The 11,162-nt window shown below is 34.3% G+C and overlaps 1 pseudogene; it reads left to right on the top strand.

Annotated features, from left to right (window-relative positions):
• LOC124241845 (taste receptor type 2 member 19-like) overlaps window positions 1-3,866 on the top strand; it is a 7,073-nt pseudogene extending 3,207 nt beyond the window's left edge.
• The last annotated feature ends 7,296 nt before the right edge of the window (window positions 3,867-11,162 follow it).

The raw sequence follows: 11,162 nt of genomic DNA on the forward strand, positions 1-11,162 counted from the left end.
TAGCCAAAGAAAAAGAATAAATGATATAAAAAGGAACAACTATTTGAAAGATTTTTAAATAAGCTTGGTATGTATCTGGGAGACAGTTATAGTTCGGTTGATTGTCAATTTAGGTTGGATCTTGCTTGGGAAAACTGAATTCCAGGATCTCTCACTCTCCTCCTAGGACCAGTGTACTAGCCTGGGCATGTTCTCATGGTAATTGAAGAAGAGCAACACTGAGCCAGCCTCAACGTGGACGTCATTTCAAACCTGTTTGTGTCACAGCTGCTAATTCCCAATTCATCAAAGCAAGTTGACATGATTAAGCTCAGAGCCAAGGCTCAAGGCGGTTATCCTGCCCACAATAGAGGATATTACAAAATTACTTTCTAAAAGCTGTAGCTACAGTGAGGGTTAAAGAATTTCAGGAAAATGAAGCAATCTATCCCACTTTACACTCTTGGTTAAATTATTCAGGTTGTTCCCATATGTAAAATATGCTCATTCCTATCTGAACATCTCCCAAAGTCTCATTTGTTTACAGAGATAGGCTTGAATTCCAGGATCTTATGATCCATATTTGGTTTGGTTTGTCTCCTCTTCATTTGTTAATTAAGGAATTAAAAAGACAAGTTATCTGCCTGGCAAAGATGTAGCACACAGAGTTGAAACAGGACAGGATAACCATAACAAATAGTCCCATTCAAAGAGGCGAATAAAAGAAACATACAGCAATTCTGGCTCATAGCAATTTTGATATAATGTGGGGAAAATATTTTCATGATCCTCCACTTTCTTTTGTTTTTTTAAATTTATTTATTTTAATTTTTTTCCAGCTTTATTGAGATAAAATTGGCAAAAATATGGTAATACATTTAAAGTGATTTTTTGATATATGTATACATTATGCAAGAATTTGCACAATCAACTTAACACATCCATCACCTCACATGGTTACTTTTTTTTATGAAAAAGCTTAAGATTTACTTTCTTAGCAAAAACAATTATACAATGTAGTATTATCAACCATGATTACCATACTATGCATTAGATCCTCAGAATTTGTTCATCTGATAACTGAAAGTTTCTACCCCTTTAGTTTACCCCCCCCTCCCCTCAGCTCCTGGGAACCACTTTTCTACTCTGTTTCTATAAGTTTACTCTGTCTTTCTCTTTTTGTTTTTTTAGCTTCCACGTATAAGTGATACCATGCATTATCTGTCATCTCTGTCTGGCTTACTCAGCTTAGCATAAGACCACCAAGATCCATCCATATTGTCACAAATGGCGGGATCTCCTTCTCTTTTAAGATTGAATAACATTTCAGCATATATATCTAAATACATATGTATATATATGTATATGTATATATAGCACATTTTCTTTTCCATTCATCGATAAACAGGCATTTTGGTTATTTCCATACTTTGGCCATTGTGAATAATGCTGCAACAAACATAGGAGTACAGATTTTTCTCCCAGATAATCATTTTGTTTCCATTAGGTATATACACAGACATGAGATTGCTGGGTCATATGGTAGTTTATTTTTAATTTCTTGAGGAATCTCCATACTGTTTTCCATAGTGGCTAGAGCAGTTTACATTCCTACCTAGTGTACAAGAGTTCGCTTTTCTCCACATCCTTGCCAGAACTTATCTCTTATCATTTTGATGATAGCCATTCTAACAGGTGTGAAGTGATATCTCACTGTTCTTTTGATTTTCATTTCCCTGATGATTAGTGACATTGATCACCTTTTCGTGGAACCATTGGCCATTTCTATATCTTCTTTGGGAAAATGTGCTTGGTTCTTTGACCATTTTTAAATTGGATTGTTTGGTTTTTTGCTGCTGATTTGTATCAGTGCCTTGTATATTATGGATATTAATCCTTTATTGGATTTGTGATTTCTCCCATTTCATAAGTTGTCTTGTCACTTTGATGATGGTTTCCTTTGCTGTGCAGAAGCTTTTTAGTTTGAGGTAGTCTCACTTACTTATATTTGCTTTTGTTTCCTTTGTTTGTATAAAATCCAAAAAGTCATTGCCAACACTCAAGTCAAGGAGCCTGACACTGTTTTTTTTCTAGGAGTTTTATAGTTCCAGGTTTATGTTCAATCTTTAATCCATTTTGAGTTAAGTTTTGTGTGTGATGTTAGATAGGAGACCAACTTCATTCTTTTGCATGTGGATGTCCTGTTCTCCCACACCTTTTATTAAACCTTTCCCCATTGAATATTCTTGGTGCCATTGTCCAAAATTAATTCACCATGTATGCGTGGATTTGTTTCTGTGGTCACTGCTCTATTCCATTGATCTATGCATCTGTTTTTATGCCAATATCATACTATTTTGATTACTATAACTTGTAACACAGTTTGAAATTGGGAAGAGTGATGCCTCCAGCTTCGTTCTTCTTTCTAAAGATTGTTCCACTTAGCTCTGTGACCAATTTTGAGTTAATTTTGTGTATGATATGAAGGATCTATAATCATCTTTATAAATGTGAATATGTAATTGTTCCAACTTCATTTGTTGGAACAAAGGTCATTTCCCCATTGACTGCTTTGGAAACTTTTTAGAAATCATGGCCATGAAAGTAAACGTTAATCTGGAAATTTGAAAGAAATAAGAACTTTACTGACATTCCAGCTACACACAGAAGTTAAGTTCAGAATATTAAATGAATCATGACAAGTAATATTAGACTTAGCTTTTTTGTCTTTATACACGTGGCAACTTTACCACCAAGCATTTTTTTCTGTCCTAATAACGACAGAATTTATTCTGGGAAATTTTGTCAAGGCTTCATAGCACTGGTGAACTGCATTGACTGGGTCAAGAGACAAAAGATGTCCTCAGCTGATCAAATATTCACACTCTGGTGGTCTCCAGAATTGGTTTGCTCTGGGTACTATCAATCACTTGGTATACAACTGTGCTCCTTCAAGTTTTATATAGTTTAGAAGTAAAAATTATTGCTTGTATTGACTGGACAGTGAGCAACCATTTTGGTGTCTGGCTTGCTACTAGTCCCAGCATACATTTTTGTTCAAGATAGATAATTTCTCTAGCTTTGTATTTCTTTACCTAAAGTAGAGAGTTAAAAGTGTACTTCTCGTTATGTTGTTAGGGACTTTGGTCTTTTTGGTTCCTCATCTTGCAGTGCTATGCATGGATAATAATATGCAGACTAATGAGTATGAAGGAAACATCACTCAGAAAGCCAAATTGAGGGACATTTTATACCTTCCAAATGTCACTCTATTCACACTAATACACTTCATACCCTTTACTATGTCCCTGACATATTTTCTGCTGTTAATCATTTCCCTGTGGAAACATCTCAAGAACATGCAGCTCAATGGCAAAAGATTCCAAGATCCCAGCACCAAGGTCCACATAAGAGCCATGTAAACTGTGCTCTCCTTTCTCTTTCTATATGCTGGTTACTTCCTGATTCTAGTTATCTCATTTTTTTTTTTAATATTTCATTTTTCCTTTTTATCCCCAAAGTGCCCCTGGTACATAGTTGTATATTTTTAGTTGTGGGTCCTTCTGGTTGTGGCATGTGGGACGTTGCCTCAGCATGGCCTGACGAGCAGTGCCATGTCCACAGCCAGGATCTGAACCGGTGAAACTCTGGGCCACCAAAGTGGAGCACGCGAATTTGTCCACTCAACCATGGGGCCGGCCCCCTCAGTTTGGAATTTTCATAGTCTGCAGAACAAACTGGTTTTCATGCTTTGCCAGGCCCTTGGAATGTTGTATCCTTTAAGCCAGTCATTTATCCTGATTTGGGGAAACAAGAAGCTAAGAGAGGCCTTGAAAATTATAAGAAAGATGATAAGATTACCAGACCACTTACCAATTTTTTTTTAGGGAAGCAATCTAATGTTACAAAGTATCATAAGAAATTCCTCAGGATTAGGAAGCAATGTCTATTTTACATAGATATTGTAAGTTATCATCTTTCAATGGAAGAATTTATGAGCTATATTTATGCACTTTTGAGAGCAGACAACTTATCTCAGGAAATCATTTCTATTTTCATTGTAATTAGGTCAAAACATACGTACAACAGTGTGTTTAGATTTCATTGCTCGAACCTCCAGTCGTTTGGATGGTAATGATTTTCAGTTCTAAATTACACATTGAGGATGTATGTTTGAGATGGAAATTATTCCATCATGAATTTCTTACTTCATGGTTAATAGAGAGCAATCAGAACTGCTGTTAGGAAACGATGCACACAATAAAATTTGAGTGAAAAACATTTAGAATAAATTTTATATATGTGTGCAATAAACAGTACTGAAGAAAATTAGATTTAATACAAGTAGAAGAAAAGCTCAGTAAAAATCAAGTTGTACAACGGGGAAGAGGGAGAAAAAAAAATGATCATGACCTGTTTCTATTGCGCAATGTTTTCATATGCACTTAGGAAAGTCATTTCTTACAAGGTTTTGAGTTAAGAATATCTTTTTTGAAGTGGATCTGAGATCAAATTATCAGTTTTCTCCAAAACTGCCTTTGGGCGTCTTAATTGCCAATCATCTCCTCCATCTTGCTACATAAAAATTATTTTTAAACATCAGATAAGAACACTCAAATCTTCCCTATCTTAAAAATATGTTCACAAAAAATATGTCACAATATGTATATAATTCAGTGACCTTTCTGCATATATCAAAATGGAATATATTATATCTATGTAACAATTATATCAACTATCTTGAAGATCTATTTTATCATAATCTTGTGGAAAATGATGAAATAGAAAGCGTGTTAACATATTTTTGATAGCAAGTTATAAGAAAGAAATGTATAACCTGTTCAACAATGGAATTTACATGTCTATATTAATTCTTAGTTGTATGAAATTTTAACATTATATAAACCTTGAGATACATCATTTCCACAGCTGATTTATTCATTTGTTTTTAGAAATCTCTCTGCCCCAGTAGAATATAATCAGGATAACGTGAGGATCTTGTCTATCTTGTTTTCTGCTGACTCCCCAGGACATAAAAGCCAGTCCATAGAATAGTTGGTCCAAATGATAATCTGATGAATGACTAAATGAATGGGTGAATAAACCATATTAGGACTGGAAAACTAATGAAAAAGAAACCCCTCAGAAAATCTGCAGGTAGCATGGATTTCCTGGTTTTGTTTCTTCACCATCCAAATGCCTCTAAACAAATCTGCACACTCTCAGTTCCAATTTCTGGATTAGACCAGAGGGAGAAAATGCTACCACCAATAGGACCCAAAATGTAGAGTGACTCAAACACAAAGTACATTTAATACTGCTCTTTCAGCAGTACTGCTGGGTCTGAGGGGCCTTCTGTTGGCAGTTATCCAGGGAATCAGGCTGATCTAAAGTATGCCATCTTCAGCATGTGGCTTGCAAGATTGCCTTGGAGTCATCTCCATTCCAGACAGCCAGGAGGAGAATGGCATATGGAGGAGTGTGCATGGGGAGAGTTTTGGGGACAGATCTGTAAATGGTGCACATAATTTTCATTCACGTGACCTTGTTTAGATTTCAGGCACGTTGCCACGACCATCTGTAAGGGATGCTGGGAAATAGAGTCTCTCGATAGCCCAGAAAGGAGAGGAGAACGTGGAATTTAGGACACAGAAGATGGAGGGCACTTAGAAATAATTTAATTGAAATAACCAATAAGTTAATGTAAAACAAAAGAAATTCCCCCATTCGAAAGCCTGGTGTGGCTTGTTCATGTCACTTTGAAAATTGGTATATGTCCTTACATCAGTCTGAATATCAATTCTTTTTTCTATTTCCTCATGAATTCTAAAGAATTTAAGTTTGAACTAAATTTTCCTATCCTTATAAAACCATAATTGATTCTGCACTGTAGTGTTTCTAGCTTCCTCATGTACAACCCCAGTATATTTTTCTTATAACTTCTAATTTAGCTCCTACAGTGCTGTGTACTAATTCTTTAAATTTTTTTGTTCTACAACTCAGGTATGTTCTTTCAACTGGAAATAATTGCATTTAATTATTTCCATAAATCATCTTGAATCAACAAAAATATTTGACAGGTAAAAGGATCTTACTGAGGAGTAACAAATGATGGCTGAATTATTAAAATTTAACTTTAATCTTAATTAACTACACAGTTAATATTGAACTAAAATTCTTTCTAGCAATTTCAGTTCAAATCTAAAATATTTGCATTCAAACGTACGGCTCAGGGAATATGAAAGTACAAATTAGCAGAAAATAATCTCTCTCATATTTGCATGTTTATGCACCTGACTTCATCCTTTCAGTAATTAGCACAAATGGAAATTTGTAGCTGGTGCCAAGGATAAGTGGACATCATTAGTGTTTACTCTGGAAATTATATAGTAGGTGACTCAAACTACTAAGAAAAGTATTCATAAAGCTCTCTGTCTTTTAAAATGTTTGGCTTATCACTGGAATTACAATATAAATAGAATGAACTATTCCTTCATGAAGATCTCTGAAATTATACTACATGGCAGAATTTTGACTTTACATTGTGGAATTATGATGAGAACATTTACAAAGGCATCATAAATGGATATCAATCTGTAACTGTTTAACTATAAAGCTGTCAGTGAGGCATGGCATAAATATTTTCATAGAAATGTCACCTGGAATGAAGGTCTCCTTTCTTGTCGTGGCAATAGGATAACTCATCTAAGGAATGCTAGGAAATGGGTTCTTTGGACTGGTAAACGTCATCGAATGGATCAAGAATGGAAAGGTCTCATCAGGTGATTTCATCCTTTCCAACTTGGCTGTGGCCAAAGTCATTCAACTGTGGGTAACTCTATTTGGTTCATTTAATGTGGGTCTATCTCCACATCTGTATGCCACCAGGAAACTAGCAAAAACGCGGTCACATTCTTTGGACACTTACTGATCACTTTACCTGGTTTGCAACCTGCCTAAGCATTTTCTGCTTCCTTAAGTTGGCCAATTTCTCCCACTTCTTTTTCATCTGGCTGAAGTGGAGAGTGAACAGAGTGGTTCTTGCAATTTTCCTGAGGTCTTTTTTCTTACTGTTAATCTCTTAATGCAGGATGCTCTTAGTGAGTTGTGGGTGAATACCTGTAAAGTACAGGAAAGAAACATGACTTTGTACTTAGACAGTAATAAAATGTTCTGTCTCAAAAGCCTGTTCTTCTCAGGTTGACCTATGTTTTCCCCTTTCTTCTGTCTCTGACCTCTTTGTTCCTTTTATTTCTGTCCTTGCTGAGACACATCAAGAATTTGCTGCTCAACCTGATGGGTATGAGGGACTCCAGCATAGCGGCCCGTAAAAGGGCTGTGAAGATGGTGACAACCTTCTTCCTCCTCTTCATTATTTACTTTGTTTTCACTCTACTAGCAAGTTGGATCTTCCTTAAGGTATAAAGTATCAGGTTATGATGTTTCTCATCGTAATTTCAACCATCTTTCCCTCAGGCCACTCATTAATTATAATTTTGGGAAACAATGAACTAAGACAGATGACCTGAGACTACTGTAGCATCTTACATTCTCTCTGGGAAAAGCAAAACCTTTATCTTCATAGGCAGAATTTAAAAGGGCTTCTTATATTCTATGGGAAAATAGCTTAATAGAAGACCTTGTAGGTTCATTTTCAATTTCAATTTTTCTCTCCTTGGGTCCGTTTAGGTGTGGTTAAATAGCAGTGAAATTTCCATTGTAACTACTGTTAGTTGATCATATTTTCTCCAACTGGTCTGATTTAGTGTTCAATTAAAGGAAATATCTCTCCTATAATAACACTTACTGATAACAAAAGATTATTTGAGAAGATTATATAAATATATAATAAAATGTTAATAAATGTATAAGTAATATACAACGCAATATGAAAAAATGTATTTGAAATTACATTCATAGAAAGGAAAAGACTAATGCAATTTTTCCAAGCTACAGATAATTTCAAAATTACAATAGAAAAAGGATTATAAAATGCTAAATATAACATAAGTGTAATAATACTTTATATAAATATAAAAGTGTAAACATTAGTCTACCGTTACTAATTTTGGAAAGGATCTGAAGCAATAGAGATTTTCATACACTATTCATAGGATTATAAATTAGTAAAACAACTTTGTGCAACAGTATGGCATTATATAATTAAGGCAAATTTGTATATCCTAAGACACATTAATTGAACTCTTGTTTTTATACACTCAAAAACTTTGGTACATGTGCACCAGGATATATATGCAAAAATGTGTATATTAGTATTTTCCTTAATAGATGAAATTGAGAAGTTGTACAAGTGTCCTTCAGCAATAAAATGAATAAATAAATTATGGCATACTGATACAATACAATAGGATACAATAATGAAAATGAACAAATTAGATCTATAAATTTTTTAGTTCTTTGTTAGTTAAAAAAAAGAAAAAGACATAGACACCCAAAAGTTATTTTTAAACTATAATACATAGTCAATGTAATGTTTGCATGTTTTTTGTATACATAGAACTACTTTGACTGCTGTAATAAAATAACTCAGATTTATTCATAGTAGGTGGGAATGCAAATAAGTAGGGGGAGAATTTTGCTTGCTAATGATATTATTAAAATATGAAAAAAGATGTATTGTTAGGTAGAGGATATACACATGTGTGTAGGAAATGGCAATAAAAGCAAAAAACTATTTGTTTGAGGTCACTTTCGTCATAATTTTTAGAATGCAGTAAAAGAAAAAAGAATAGCAAATACATCATCAGAAATATGTTGATTTTAAGTTACTCTTGATGAAGTAGTTGGTGAAGTTATTCTTTCAAGTTAGCCCCAATGCTGAGAATGATGCACGTATCATAAGACTGTGGAGAAGATTGGCAGTGTTCTCCTATCACACTGAACTCTGCAACTTAGAAAACTGGATGAAGACAAATCCATCAGTTAGAGTTCCCTCATTTAGCTGTCATCATCATCATTATTATGTATTACATTTAATGACATATTTGAATTGTTTATATTCATAAATTGGACAATATCTAAGTAATCTCCTAAAGGTCATTGTGGGTAACTTACCTTGGTAAATAGCAAAGTTCTAGTGAAACTGAATACATTTAGAAATTGACTCTTCTTTAGTTGAAGTGCATTATTAGAGCAAGTCATTAATAGGGGATCTTAAAATCACAGAGTTTAAGCACAGAGCCCTGTTTCTAACATTGGAAGTAGAATAAAAGGAATACTGAACGGTTAAATCATGGATTGTGTCCCTGTGATGATGTATTACATTTTGCTTATTTGAACAGCATTTAGAGATCAAGTCCTGCTACTTCTTTTTCCACATAACAAGAACCTGTGGGGATAAATGAGCAATAGGTAAGCTGCTATGCAAGAAAATCCATTACTAATTCCTTTCAACTTGTTAGAGAGCTACTAGACCATGATTTTATCTATTCTGTGACCAAAATTTGGGATAAAAAGGGAATTGTTATCATTTTCTTGTTAACATTGCTAAAAATAAGAAAGCTTTAAGAGCTTGGTATTATGAGTATTTTATTCATTTTCCCCATAGAAGATGATTTATAGAGGAAGAGCAAGAGATTGTCCTTATCACTGAAACAATAAGACTGAGAAAATGAATAATCAAGATTAAGTATCCAATAGACATAAGTAATAACAATTAGATGCAGTGGAAGAGAGAATTAGTGAATTAGGAAGATAACTCTCCAGAATGAAGCACAAAGAGACAAAGAGGGGGAAAACACAGACTAGAGGGCAAGAGACATGAACATTACAGTCAGAATGTCTGAAATACTTCTGGAATTCTGGAAGACAGAAGAGAGAAAAATGAAGTGGGTGCAATATTGCTGAGATTTTTTCTGAAGTGATAAAATGTTTTAATTCATTAAGATAATAAGATAATGACATAAGGTAACAAGAAAACTTCACCTATAAACACTGCAGGAAACCAAAGACAAAGAGAAAATCTTATAAATAGCCAAAGAAAAAGAGAGTAGATTATATGAAAAGGAACAACTATTTGAATGATTTTTAAATGAACTTGGTGTATACCTAGGAGCCAGTTACAGTTTGGCTGATTGTCAATTTAGGTTGGATCTTCCTGGGAAAACTTGATTCCAGAAGTCTCTTTTTCTCATTCTTGGACCAGTGTACTAGCCTAGGCATGTTCTCATGGTAATTGAAGAAGAGTAATTCTGGGCCAGCCCCAATGTGGAAGTCATTTCATACCTCTTTACCTCATGCCTACTAATTCCCAGTTTATCAAAGGAAGTTTGCATGATTGAGCTCAGAGCCAACGGACGAGGCAGTCATCCTGCCCACAGTGGAGGATACTACAAAATTACTTTTGAAAGACTGTAACTACAATGAGAATTAAAGAATTTTAGGAAAATGAAGCAATCTATCCCAGTTTACACTCTTGGTTAAATTATTCAGTTTCCTCCCATATATAAAATATGCTCACTCCTACCCGAGCATCTCCCAAATTCTCATTTAGTTACAGAATTAGGCTTGAATTCCAGGTTCTTATGATCCACGTTTGGTTTGGTTTGTCTCCACTTCATCTGGTAATCAAGGAATTAAAAACTCAAGTTATCTGCCTGGCAAAGATGTAGTAAACAGGGTTGAAACAGGACAGGACAAACATAACAAGCAGTCCCACTGAAGGAGGAGAATAGTAGGAAACATACAGCAATCATGGCTCATAAAAACTCTGAAATAATGTGGAGAGAATATTTTCATGACCTTACACTTTCTTTTGTTTTTTTTAAAATTTATTTATTTTAAAATTTTTTCCAACTTTATTGAGATAAAATTGACAAAAATATTGTAATATATTTAAAGTGATTTTTTGATATATGTTTAAATTATGCAAGAATTCCCACAATCAAGTTAATTAACATATCCATCACCTGACATGGTTACCTTTTTTTAATGAAAAATCTTAAGATTTACTATCTTAGCAAAATCAGTTATACCATATAGCATTATCAACCATAGTTACCATGCTATACATTAGATCCTCAGAACATATTCATCTGATAACTGAAAGTTTTTTCCCTTTTAGCAACCTCTCCCTTTTCCCTCACCCCCAGCTCCTGGTAACCACTTATCTACTCTCTGTTTCTATGAGTTTGCCACCCTTTTTTTCCCCTTCAGATTCCACA

Source organism: Equus quagga, chromosome 1 (assembly GCF_021613505.1).
Source record: "Equus quagga isolate Etosha38 chromosome 1, UCLA_HA_Equagga_1.0, whole genome shotgun sequence".
NCBI lineage: Eukaryota > Metazoa > Chordata > Mammalia > Perissodactyla > Equidae > Equus > Equus quagga.